General features: G+C 36.1%; 1 protein-coding gene across 1 annotated transcript in view; it reads right to left on the reverse strand.

Annotated features, from left to right (window-relative positions):
• Positions 1–3,751, reverse strand: part of VSTM2B (V-set and transmembrane domain containing 2B) — a 147,069-nt gene extending 143,318 nt beyond the window's left edge. Inside the window, exon 1 of the mRNA XM_071756810.1 lies at positions 3,636–3,751. The gene's annotated coding sequence lies outside the window, so the exon portion shown is untranslated. The remainder of the gene's footprint in view (positions 1–3,635) is intronic.
• Positions 3,752–14,828: the final 11,077 nt, after the last annotated feature.

Raw genomic sequence — 14,828 nt, forward strand, 5'->3', positions numbered from 1 at the left:
TTTTAAACCACTGTGCATAATTTTCCTAGGCATGTTGCATGCATGAGTGAGGTGAGCAGCCAAACAGAGAAGTAATCAAGTTTGAAGCATTCTTCAATAATGTTTGCCAGACAAAAGCAAAAGAGAGAAAGAAAGGAAAGAAAAAAAATTAAAAAAAGCTATTTGCCAGAGAAAGAAAAAAACCCCAACAATCAAACACCAAAAAAAAAAAAAAACAACAACAAGAAAACAAAAAAACATGGAGAGAAACTAGTTATTCTTCCCAGATGCTGTGTATTATCCATATTGCTTCAGGAAATCACCTATACTTGTTCAGACCCAAATTTTAAGTATTGCAATGGTTCCTGACTGAAACGTCAGATTAGGAGTCCAAAAAAATCAGCTATCAAATTCTGAAAGAACATGTGGTGTAAGGTGATTAATCAGCATCACAGGACAAATCTGTTGTCTAGTTCAAACAAATGCATCTATCTATTTGCAGTTCAGCCTCACAGCCTGGTGGTAGGAAGGAAGAAGAATAGCCAAGAGATAGCAGATGTGCCACAGTGGAGTGTTTTGGGCATTTTTTTCTAAGCAGTACTTGTTTATACTACATTACTTCAGGGGAAAGACCAGATCCTGACAAGTGTGTTTATCACCTGCATCATACAATGCTCCAAGAAGGGACTTACAGACAGGGAAAGGAAGGCACCTGTCTTTCTACCATACTTCCTTTCAGCCCCTTTCAATAATCTTTTCTTGTACTTCTTTTTAATCAGCTTGAATGGAAACAGGTCTATGTTTAAAAAAAAAAAAAATTATAAAAAGAAAGAAAAAAAATCTCTGGAATCAAAGTATGTAGCATTAATATGGGTCAATAATTATTATACAGCATATCAGTGGATGAAATCGGATCAGAGATCAAGGAACAGAGTTATTAAACCAGAAATGTGCAGAACTCAATTTGGAAAAATATAAGGTTGGCAACCTCAGGGTCAGGAGAGAGAATCAAGTTGTGAATATCTAAAATTCAGCATATTAAATGACTATGAGAAAAGGACTTAAATCCAAATGTTCAGCAAATAGGGAAGATATAAATTAATATTGCTATTTCAAACACTGATGATATCTACCTGGCAAAAAATTACTAGTTCTAAAGTTTTGCTACAAAATCTTATTTTTAAGTAATGTGAATAATGAAAATAGCACAACTCCTGAACCTATAAAAAAACTCAGCTAATTAACTGCAGAACTCTAAGTACAGAGCTATCCACAGCCTATTGATGGACAAGCATAGCTTTAGGCATGAATTATAACTCACAAATCCTCTTAGATAAATTCCTCTACAAGCTAGGGAGCTCTTTGGCATAATGTGAACACCGAATTCCGACTTCTGATAAAACGCCACATGAAAGTTAAGACCAGTTTCTGACATGTAACAAGATATGTATGTCAGCTTTAAAACACAGCTTAGCCTAATTTTTTCTTCCATCATCTCAATTTTTTTCCCCCTTTGCGACACACCACAGGTTTCAGAAGAGTTTCTTCATTTACCTGAGCACATGCAGAGCATGTAAAAATTTGGGATTTTGACACATCCCTTTAGAGCACTGCTCTACTGACTGGCCAGCCATATATCCTGTCAAAATTCTGAAAAGTTAAACTTTATCCCCTTCAAAGTCTGCAAACATTATTCAAAATCAAAAGGCAATAAGGGAAGGGAAAAGAGGGTCTAAGTTACTGAAAACAGAAATATTACACTCTGCTTAAGGGAGGAAGCATCTTCTTAAGTTAGCATGACTTAACAAGGAAGGTTCTTGGGGATTACTTTGTTCTGGGTAAATTTCTGACTAATGTTTCTGTTGCCAGTTGTATGCTCAAAGGACAAGCAAGGAGGAGAAAGGCTAGAAATACAAACATTTGAAGATATTCAATGAGTTATTTTGCAAACATCAGTTTAACACAAATACCTAATTCCACATCCAAAGGATGAATTAAGTCACTTTACAGCAAATGGTTCTGTTAGGAAGACCATCTGCCTGAAGTTTTTCTGATTAATAAAGAGCCTAGAAGTAGATAAAAACATGTGCTGCTACAACAATATTAGAATAATAAAGCAGCCAGACTTCTGAGAAATATATGGCAGAATTGACATCATCTTTTTGCTATTAGCAAAGAGTACTTGAAGACTGATTCTTTATGAAATCCATGGAGCTTCTCTTGTTATGTTAAAGGAGCAGCATCAAGACCCTAATCTGGCAACTGACTATACTATGAGATTACTCAGGAGGATCTCTTTAAAGAGCTGCCTGGAAGCAAATTACCAGCAGTGATACTAAAATCTCTCTTCTAAAAAATAATGAATTTATTACAGATGTCAGAGTCCATGCCTTGAAAATCTTCATTCTACTGCACTCCAGATGACAAAACATATGTACCAGGCAGAGTTAATAGACTGAAACTCACTCCAGGAGTTTCTTCAGGTAGAAAGTTCTATTTGTAATTATACAATCCACTAATTAAAGATGGAGCATGTGTATAAGGGGCATGTAATCTAGCAGTGTAGTAGATGCCCTTGAGTCCATGCCCTGCTGTTCTTCTCCCTGTGGCATGAGCATACCTTGTTAACATTTATGCTACTCCTATATATTCCTACATACAATGAATGAAAGAAGAATATGATTATTCATCATGATATTTGTTTCTCAGATCTGTGACATGGAATTTATAAGCATGAAGGAAAATGCAGGGTGCAAACTGATTAGGTCAAATGAAAATATTTACATAATTTTACCAACAGGAAAAGATATCGTATTCAAACATTAATATGCACATTTGTTCTTTAAATTATAAATAAATGTATAATATATGCAACCCATGCTCTGGGAATTTAGTGATACAAGATTTCTGTATCCCATGAATTGCTATGAAATGCTCTACATAAAAGAATAACATGTAATTTTACTCTGAAGATGAATGATTTGTCACACAGAAGTGTCCACTAGATTTAACCATTACTAAAAAACAGGGTAAGAAATCATCATTCTGCATCAAATGAGGAAACAGCACCTTTCTTAGTTTCGTTGTTCAGTCATAATCATGATAAATGAACATTCCAGGACAGGTGAATTTTAACAAGCATCCAATATGCTTAATTAGATTTTATTTTCTAGTTTTTGTTCTCTCTTGCTCTGTGAATGAGACTAGAGTTTAAAGTAACATTGAATATATGAGTATTAATTGTAGCATTAACAAGCTGTTTGTTCTTTCAAGAAGTCAATGGGACTATGCAAAAGTCAATGGGATTTTAAGAAGGTGCCAGTAGGAGAGCATGAATCAGCAGTTCAGAAGAGTTTCTGCACCTTCAAATTTGTACATCTCTGCCAGCAATTCTCCACACAAGGGAATATGGACACACAGAGAACACAAACGCATCTGAAATGTCTGAGCACTCTAATGAGGACTCTAATGCCATTCTAATTCTCCTTATAGAAAATGTGGACATACTGAGAGGAACCTGAATGTCAGCTTACCTGCAGGTCTGTGCTGTGAAACAAAACATGAGTAAACCACAAAAATACCCAGCACCAATGTGGAGAGCATCAAATTGCAGCTGCTAAAAATGTATAAGTACTTTCAAAATACAGTTGTCCTACCTTCTAACGAGGGACTTCTGATACTGACACCAGCTGCCGCCAACTCGTAGCAGATTCTTGATCCTTGATGGCAATCATGAATCCAGATTCTTGTATATTCTGCTTATATGCAGGCATTAGTCCTGTTACAGAAACAAAAACATTTATTTCCCTTTTCAAAAAATATCTCTAGATAAGCATCAGCAAAAATGTTTTGCAAATCTACTTTATTTCACAACGTATTCCAAATGGGGTGTCAGAGAGTCCAAGGTTAACCATATTGTCCATAATATTCTCTGAGGTATCACTGCATTAAAACTAACACCATGACCTGCTGTACCCTTGTTTGCATGCTCTGAGAAAGTAACAGTGGGAGTTTTCAAACCATGAGTATCTTAATAAATGATCCAAAACCCAGTATTTAAAGTTGCTATAGTAATTAAGACTGGCCTTTGACCAAAGCATTCTAAATTCATTCCCATATCCATGCATAATAATTGTTTCAGAAAGTGCAGCAAAACTGAAACCTTCAGTGGCTTGCGAACTATCCAGACTAGGAATGTTTTGTTTTTTTTCAATGAAACACACATACCAAGTACAACTGAGACCTTATCAAATTTCTCACTTCTCCAATGTAATTAGGAGATAAAGGTTTCCAGAAAGAGAAGTAAAAAACATAATATAGAAAAAAAAACCCAAAGAGATTCCTGTAAGTATGAAAAAAAGTCATACCATCTTGTATGAAACTTTTCATAAGAAAGAAAAAATCATCCTGAAATATACATATGGATGGTTTATACTATGAAAACCTAAACTGTGGCAGGTTTCTAAACAACTGAAACCATCAAATTCTCATTCTGACCTGTGACCAGAACTCCTGACAACACATACATAATAAATAGGAAAGGGAGGGTCAATTAAGTATTATGTAGGTCTATCTTTGTGCTTCAGCCCATATGTGAAATAAGGGGAAAGTCTTCAGCTCTATAATATACCACTGCAGCTGACTGATATTTTTTTTTTTTACCCCTCCCCGAACGTGTATTCTGATTTGAACAGAATGATAAAGAAATATATTTTACAACCATGCCTCTAACATTTTAGAGAGCTATGAAGTTCTTTAGAATTTTTTGTTTCACTCAGAATTGATTGTTATTTCATAATGATATATAGTTCTTGGCTTTAGAAGCTAATTCTGTTTCTTTGGGCTGGGGGTGAGAAAGAAAACCCCATGGAAACATAGAGCCTTGGGTGAAGGATAAGGCCAGGGAAACCAATGATTCAACAGGAAGATAATCGGTGCAGAACACGGAGTTGCTTCAGATTGTACAGGGATACTGAAAGGGCACTAGGGTAGTAAAGAAGCAGAAGAGATCAGAAATTGGAAAAAGTCATATAATGCTAAGCATAATAACATCTAAATTGGAAAGCAATATTCCCAGGCCAGCTTTGCAGAGAAGCAGAAAATTTGAAGAATTATGAAGGCTGAAGAGACCTCATGGAAAGAGCCCTGTGTAGCTGAATGACGATGTCTGTGGCTCTGTGCACTTTCCTGCTATCCTGCTTCTTTTCTCCCCTCCCCTGGCTCTTATTTTGCCATCTGTAATATATTTGCTCCATTCCCATAAGAAGCAGCTTCATTCAAAGAAGTCAATGTTTGACTTTGTACTGGGATGACTGGTGTCATCCACTGTGGCACCCACCCACAGCCATACTGGGATGCACGGCTATTGCAAGGGGTCAGTGGCAGCTTTGTGGAGCCCTGCATTGGTACAGAGAATTTATAGCTGCTGATTCTCCCAGCCAGCTGTTGCAGCAGATTGCTGGAGACCTCTGAAAATTCCATTCCAGTCTTTCCATTTTAAACTAAAATCAACTGGGCTTTTCCTATTCTTCATCCAGGTCATTTGCACCTTGAACACGCCTAGAAAATTTTGGAATCTACAATGTATTGCATTCCAAAGCCACCTTCCTACAGGCAGACACCACAGACAGATGAATATCTTTTTTTCTTTCCAGTGTTGTAGTCTCCTTAGTAGATAATGGCACCTTTGAATTATTGGGGCACAGGAGAGAACAGTAGGCAAAGCAAAGTTATAGATGAAGTACTATAATATTAAATCAAATTTATTACAATTAAGAGATGTACAGGACCACAGTTCAATAAATCACCAGCCAATCTGAGTGAGCCAGCACACCCTTGCATATTTGACCACACAGTTTTATTCCAGGAGCTGAGGAACGGCAGTCAGCAGGTGTGGCAAGTACAATGATGTGAAAGCCTGAATAAGTGAATGCTGGGGAATTTTTTAAAAAATGAGCTAAGTCACCATTGTGATATCCCAGATGAGAGGTTCAGAAGAGTTCACTGGAAAAACAAGAAACAAAACCAAAACAAACAAAGCCCTATGGAGCTATCTTATCTGCCCATCCTGGAGAAAATGTTTAAGTGGCCTGGTATTGATATGGGAACTAATTTATTCAGGATATTTTTGAGCTGAAGAAAATGGTATCTAATATTTCTATCTACCAGGCACTCTGTCAGTACAGGAAGAGCAGAGTCAAACTACTGGCTTTGCTGACAAAATGTTCTGTGTATTAGCAGCAAGGAAGGAAAAACTAATATCATGCCAACAAATGTTCTGACTTGAAATCACCAGTCACAGAAAAGACTATCTTGGAATACTAATTATCCAACAGAAGAACAGAGATTTTCCTATTAAATACAGTGCTATATACAAACGTGAACAGAGCTAATTTAGGACTATGCCAAAGGAGCAGACAAGAAAACTCCCACAGGCACGACTGAAGATTAACATGGTCAGCAGAGTCAGAAAACATCCTGAACAGAAATGAAATGGAAGAGAAGGAGAAGTAGATAAGTTATTAAAGAGCACCGAAGAGAAACACATTGTCCTGGACCATAAGGAAAATCCCAGTTAAGCTTCACTTGTAATGAGAATGTGTTTAATCACTTTTACAGATATATAATCATCACCAATTCCAGAACACTGGCTAGAGAAAAACATGCTGGAAGCAGGCCAGATGTTGAAGTTCCTGGAAAGCACTTAATAGCTTTTATTGCACATACAATATAAATATTAAAGAAAGAAAGAAGAGAGCAAGTAAGACAATATTTGCAGAACTTCCTTTTGAAATTAATTTCATACATGGATTTCGAAGATTTTATGAAAACTGCTGAAATTCAATGGGAATTTAAAAATAATATACACAGTGTATATGCAAAAAGTGACTGTTTTAAGAACTTCTTACAAAAAAAGCTCTCAGGAATTTCATGATCTACTATAATGATAAAAATAATACCTTGATGTTTGCTTTTTCCACATATACTACACGATCCACACTGAATGCCAAAAAAATCCAGAATAACAACCCTAACAAAGAAAAACAGTTCTTGACTCCTTAGGAGAGGGGCCTCGCCCTCCTTTCCTGTAAATGCAGGTCAAGGAAATGAAGAGGGAAATAACACAGTTCACATTATCCCAATCCACAAGACAACTGATTTAAACAAATCTTCTGCCACTGATGGTAAAAATTAATGAGAGCAGAATTAGCTGAATACACAGTCAAACTTCAGTTATGGGAGGAAAAAAAACCCTTCCTCACTTGCTGGTCTTGGTGAATGCACTGAAATGAAGAGTTTTCTGGAGAGCAGCACAGACTCTCAACAAAGTAAGCATTCCTTAGGCTTCTCTAAGAACTAGAAAAACCTTGCTCCAAACATAGGTCTAAGGTCTACAAAGCTGTCCTTTAAACATTCATTTAAAATAAAAATGGAATAAAAATTTCACTATCAGCAAGTCTCAGATATACCATTTTCAAGACTTCTTAATTTCTTAAGCTGGTTTATTTTTAGCATCTATGCAACATTGATGGTTTTAATTTTTGAATCCCCATACCATTTAAATAAAGCAATACTTCTGCCACTCCAGCTAACATCTGTTACCTCCAAGTAATATATAAACTGCCAGACAGTAGAAATTAAAAGCTCTACGAGACATGAAATTCCTGATGCTTACATTAATCCAGAAAAAAAAAAAAATAATCTGTAACTTGACAAAGCCAAAAGAAAACCAAAGCATCCCCCTTCAAGGCAGCTAGTGAAAAGGTAAAAAGTCCTCTGCAATTGACCTTAACAAGGTTACAGTGCTGCTGTATTAAACCAGACAAATCTATCTGAATATTTTAATGGTTCATAGTTACATGTGCAGAAGTCATGAATATAAGAGTTATTCCCACAATTGTTTCACATGGTTCAATGACTTCCTACTGAGGCTATCTTTTCCTCTCCTTCAGCTAGTGTTATATCAACTGAGCACACACACATATATATATATAGGCAATGATAAGCAATTATGTAGACTTTATAGTGAAGGCAATTAAATGAGAGTTCTGACTTCATTTTAGCAAAGTAATTTTGCTTTGCTAATTAGAGTACAAAAGGATTAGAGATTTCTTCTGAAAGGAATGCTGAGAAATTAAGCACACGCTGTTGTCATTTCTGTATTTAACACTGCTGTTGGTCTTAACCAAAGACATGTAAATTTATTTTATCTATGTTAATTATTATGAAGCTAAAATACCAAACTGAGATCCTGCCATTACGCACTTATTCCAGCCAAGATATTTTATGGCACTTTTCTAACACCTTTTACCTATAAAAAAATTAGTTAGAGAAAAATATCAGGATCGATGGCATTGGGTTGTCCCTTAATTAGGAGAAATTATGAGAAATTTCACAAATTATGACATTTTAGGGTATATATTTACTGCAGAGTTCTCCTGTATAATAAGGGCTAGATCTTTTCTCCTCTAGTTGCCTTCCATCCTTAAATAAACCCATTCTACCCAAACTTAATGATGCTTTAAATCTTAAAAGCAGCTTTACTGGACTTAAATAAAACTACAGATATTTGCAAGTCAACAAGTTGAGTGAGGAGAGGACCAAGAATAAACATTTCTATCCTGATGCCTCCTAAATGCTATCATTTTAGGGTCTGAAGCATGGATGTGGGCTAACTGCTATGTTAAACTACATGGAACTCTCTCAGTTTTGCTCTGTCATAAAACCAGAAAAATGTACTGAAAACTCTCAAAAAAATGTTTACCCCACAACCCATAGAAGTTATAGTCCAAGAGTCAGGCCTCTCTGAACATCACACCCTCAGCCACCACAGGCAAGACACTTACAAATAGCATTCTCCACAGATTAATGTAGATGTATTTCCCCACAAGGCTCCCCAATGCAAACTTTTTCTATGAAGATGTGTTCAAAAACAGAGTAAAGATTCAAACATTGGGCACTATCAGAAGATACTATTTCCTCTGAAGACATTAACATGTACATTCTACCTCTACAAAGACTAATTAATGAGGGCCCACATCACTCCTCCTCCCCAAATAGCAGTGTTCTCTTAGTATTTCACCTTTATGTTACATTCATAGTGACACAGACTTAGAAGAATCTAAAAGAAGCAAAACCCTACAGCTTCTGACATCCAAAACCAAAACTAATATTCATCAGTATATTAAGGCTAAGAAAGGGCAGGAGCAAAACAAAAAAATCTTATGCATTTGTCATTTAATGTAGGATAAAAGTTAAATATTTACCCATTCTGGGAGCTGTGGAGATGGCAAACAGCTAATTTGCTAATCGCAGTTAGGCCAGGATGAACTGGACAGCACAGAGATTTGTGATTTACATCATTGCAAGTTCTATCAATAAGCGACAAAGCAGTTTATTATTGGGATGCTCACATCAACCTCCAAATGTCAACTAATAAAATCGTGTGTATTTATAAGGCTTTGATTAGTAGTGTTTCACTTCAGTTTATATGAAATAGATTAAAAGCCTTTCCTCCAAACCTTTTCTGAATAAATGCTCTCGTTCCACCTCTATCACAAGAATAGAAAAAAAAAAAAAAAAAATAGTTACCAGAGTCGAAGTTTGCAAGTACAAAAAAAGAAACAACACAAAAAAAATCCCACCTCACCAGACTGTTCTTTTATTCGAATTCTCTTGTACACTCAATTTGGAGTGGTTTAAACTAGATATATCCAAAGGAAAAAAACCAAGACACAACAGGCTACCCAAACCCTACACGTTAATGTCAGAGATCTATATAATGTGCCTTTGTTTCTTTTAGAAAAGAAACAAAGATGTTGATGAACCAGTGTTTCTTTTTAGAGCTGGCAGCTTTATTAACATATTATGTTCATGTTTGCTTTGATGTCCCATCCCTTTAAGACTCACAAAAACATACCCCATCCCTGGGAGCAGTCAGCTCATCTGGGCTATTCAGCAAGTCACGGCTATATTTCTAGAATCCTGAACCTGCCAACTACAAACTAGAAAAAAATTATTACTTTGATCACAACAGGTGCATTTGCACAAATAAATTTTTGATTGCAGTGACAACTGTTAAGTCAGGATCCACAGAGCAGAGCAGAGTAATGGATTATGCACCACAGCTCCATTTAACGTTTTTGGTTTTCAGTGGCAAATCAATGTCTATCAACTCTGACTTTCCTGTCAAAAGCAGCCAGGCAACAACACTACCTATAGCACTTAATTTACAGATTTGCAAAATCTTGGATGCAAGAATTGACAGAAACATCTGATTTTACCTTAGGATAACATATAAATTAAAATTACTCTCTTCTCTTCGGCTTCATCTTGAAAGGCTTTGGCTAGAAACATAGAATAATTCAGTATTGCTGAGTACAGAAATAAGCTCTGGGTAATCATTATCTTAAATCATGCTTACGAGCTCTAAAATAAATACATCAGCTTCCTGTTCCATTTGGACATGTCTACTAAACAGTTTTAGGCCAGTAAAAATAGGATACGTGTGACCTAAAAAAAAGGTTTGAATGAAAGGCACCGGGGTCTTGCAGAAAGCATTACACACAGTAACTGCAGTCACTTGTTTCACAATATCTCAAGTAAAAAGCACCAGGAAGAAATAAAGCACTAACATACATATTTTGTTTCCACATTAAGAACAGAAATAAAGAGGCTAGAGGAAGCTTTGGGGAAAAAATATTAAGTGCTAGATATGGTGTCACATAGTGTAATTGAGCAACTTGTTCTTTGGTAATAGTGCTTGGAGTGAGTCATCTCACTACAGAATACTTCTGCATAACTCGTTTGTCTACAGTAACAGAATTGCCCACGAACCAGAAAATTATGAAGGACTGTTTTCTCTTTGGCAGTTGCTTAAGTTAACTGTTAAAACATCCAAAGATCTCACATCAGTTTTGTGGAAAGCAAGAGGAATGGAGCTCAACGCTCAAGAGCAGTCGGTGAACACACTGAAGAGCACATCCCATAATTCTGGAGCTTACCAGTGCAGCAAACTGCTCTGTGTGAAGTGATGCAACCCAGCCTAAACACACTCCAAATACACTTGACATAACTTCTTATTACACCAACCCCACAGAAAACCTTAGCTCTCACACACACATTTAATATAAGCATCTCTTCTCTGACTGGTCCAAGCAGCCAATGCAACCTTCTCTTTAAACAGTGACTTTCTGGCTGCTTCCTCAGCTTCAAGAGGAGCAGAACATGGAAAAGCTCTGCAGTCAGGGTAAGGCAGATAAAGGAAGTACTATAGCACCACAGTAATTTTTAAAATTGTTTTTTAACCAAGCAAAGTGCAAATCCAGGCAGGTTGCAACAAAGAATTAAGCCATTCCTTATCCAAATTAAGCCAGAAGTAACACTGCTAAGAAAGGATTCCTGAGATAAACCTGTAAAGCTAAATAGGAGGAAATATCAGGCCTCTCTGGTTCTGAGGCAAAATAAAAAAAAAACAACTTGATTTGTTTTGAAAAGGACTGACTCAAATTCACAAACTTCAGCTTCAAGGAGTTCATATCTATAGTGTTTAAGTCATCAAAATAAGCGAGCTTGTGATAAACTTAGAGTGCTAATTCTGCAACAATGAAAACTGAAGTGCAGACTTTTTTTTTAGAAAACTTCTAAACCTGACAATAAAGCCATTTATATGGCACTTTCAGTAGTGAGGTATCAGCAGAGTTGTACAGGCAGAAAACTATGCCATTTTTGCCACAAGAGTACATTTCTATTGGTATGAAATCCCCACAGAACTCAATGGGATAGTTGTCTAACAAAAACCAAACAAACAAAAAACTAAAAAAAAAACCAAAAAACAAAACAACCCACACACAAGAATACCACACACGCAGGAAAAAAAAAAAACAAAACCCAGCACAAAACCCCCCAATATACACACACACAAAAAGGGGGGGAAAATCAAATATTTTTGTGTCTTGGTGGTCAAATTTGCCTTTTCTTTTTTAATTTTCTATTTAATTTTAATTTTTAAATTTTCTATTCTCTATTGGTTAGCAGCAGTAAGGTACCAGCTTTGCATTTTCCTTTCCACCACAGACTTTATAACTTCTTGGATCCCTTACACAACCAAACTTCTTTCCTATTTTCATAACAACAATAAAGAGCTGTGCCGTAGGCAGTCATCACTTCCAGGTTGAAAGTTTACCAGCAGAGAAATGCTTCAGCTGGCAACAACAAGCAACATCTATAATTAGATATAGACTTCTGCAGGCTTTTGCAATAGGGAAAATGCAAATCCATGAGATCACAGTGAATCCTGTTTAACTGGACCTTGGCTTAGAAGCAAGCCTTGGAGGTGTATGAGGCCATCAGTAGTTGCAGACAGCCATATCACAATGCAGATTCACTGAAAAAGAGCACACAATGTTTTTATGCTGTGCTTTCACTCCAGAGCAATTGTTTGAGAAAAATTGTTTCTGAAAAAAAATCTTACCTGCACTAGGAAAGCTCACACATGGCAAGAATTTCTACCATTCCTGGATATTTCATTTTGTTTCTCTGTGATCATTAACCACTTTTTCAATGTTTGAAACCATGAACTCCTGAACACTTGACACGCTAACAACAAGCTACTTTGCTACATTACAGTGTCACAATTCTGCCAAGGCAGACTCAGGACTGGAACATTTGTTACAAGTATTTAGAAATAAATAAGCAACTTTCAGGGGAAATGTCTTTTTGATCAATCCATATTAATTAAATTTAAACCAAACTGATGGATTTGCCTCTGTTCTTTTCGGCTTTGTGCTTACATTTGCTTTCAGGGCTTAGGAGTTGAGCACACATCTAAAGCTAAGCACACACTTAAGTATACTGAGTCAGAATCACACCAGCTATTTTTACTTGTATTAGAACTCATCCATTAACCCCAGTCAGTATACATTGTGCTAAGTTTATACAACTGAAGAACATTCTACCAGTTTCCTTTACAGTAAGAGAAATGACAAATTAAATAAACAATTTTAAGTATAAGAAAATACTAAGAAATTTCATAATCATTTGTATCTAAATTACTTCTCTCCTAAAAAAAAAAAAAAAAAAAAAAAATTGTTTTTTTTTAAATTGTTTTCCTATTACATGGCAATCAGTAGTGACTGTTCCAATGACTTGTTTCTCTATAGCAAGAGTTTTCTAATTACTGAGAAACACATCATCATCACAACTAAAATTATCATTTATCCACAGGTGAACCATGTGAAGTAGGAACTGCTCACTGGAATTCATGGAGTTAAGATGGTATGGAAATGCATTTTTAGATAAATCTAAACCAAAACATTTTTTAAAAAAATATTTAGTCCATCAAATAAAATGGCTAGATTATCTGTATTTAAAAATTATTGGATTATTATGTTTGCAAAATTTACTGTATACTTCTCAACAAAATCTGATTTGCCTCTCAGAAACTGGTATTCCTAAAAATACTCAGACACATGCTCAGGAAGAGAATTGTACAAATGGAACAAACCTGTTACAGGAGACCCAGTATTTCACTGATGTAAATGAATGCACCAATAGGAACATGCCCATATATATAAGCACATAGATACACACATGCTGTCTTAAAGGTATGTGAGGATATAGCAGGACTAAAATCTAACTCCCTTTCTGTGTCATCATCAGAAACCATTGCCACAAACACTGACGTTGTTCAAATAAAGCAGGTCAAGGTCAGACCATATAATCCAACTGCTCCCTTTTGACATTAAGAAAGCTTAAAATAATAAAAAATAATTTTTTTTAAAATCACAACACCTCTGAATGTCAGCTTTTTGTATTTAAAACTCAATTGAGGATTGATTTGTTTCTTCTTTTATCTGCTTGGCCTCTCTCCCTTGAATAAGAAAAATAGGATAAACTGAAGAGAGACATTGAGCTGAAAAAGCACAAGCATCTATACCTGGATATCTAAAGGAACATATTCAGGCTGCCTGAAAAAACTACCAAATCTGAAAAATACCACTGTGTGAAAACTCATAATTCCATTATTTCAAGGCAGAATACCCTCTGCTTTGTTATGAGATGTACACCTGCTCTACAGCACATTAAAATAATTTCCTGCAATATCCACCACACTCCTCATCGTGAGATCTTATTGCAGCCCTTAGAAGAGGGAACTATTTCAACTTTGTATTGTAGCAAGCCAAAATAGTAAAAAAAGAGAGGCAGAGAACACAGAAATAGTCTGAAGAAAATCTCAATAGACTACCTGTTCTGTCTCCTGTGCCACAAGGAAAAATCAGGAATACCCAAGACAAGCCTTGACAGATGTTTTCTTAATACATCCTTAAGAAAAACTCCCTAAGGATGTCCTCCCACGTACCTAGGTGCCGCTTTACTGCTTCACTGTTTTTTAAGTGGAAAAGTTGTGGGGTTTTCTAAATACCTGCACTGTATCTTCTTTTCTACAATTAAAGCTCATTACTCCTTACTCTATCTTCAGAAAACACAGGGAAAAAAGAAATCACAATCTTCTTTATAGCAACTTTTGGAGGCTAGATTTTTGTTACTGTGATCTCCTTAGCTTCCCCCCCTCCCCCTTGCTTCCCCCCCCCCGGAAGCTTCCCTCAGGGGTTAAATTTGCTGAACTTCTCCTTTCTATTTTTTTCTTTCATTTCTGTATGTCTCAGGACTGCACTCATGTTCTAGCTGAAGGCTCAAAAATCCCAGGAAAAACAAAACAACATCCTCACTCATATTAGATATGAAATGCCAGTTAAAACACCCAAATAAAAAAGTTAGCTTTTTTCTTCTTTTTGGTACCAGTTCTGCATTTTTGACAGGTACTCCATACATTCAGTTTACAGTGTGCT

The sequence above is a fragment of the Heliangelus exortis genome, chromosome 13, assembly GCF_036169615.1.
Source record: "Heliangelus exortis chromosome 13, bHelExo1.hap1, whole genome shotgun sequence".
In the NCBI taxonomy this organism is placed as follows: domain Eukaryota; kingdom Metazoa; phylum Chordata; class Aves; order Apodiformes; family Trochilidae; genus Heliangelus; species Heliangelus exortis.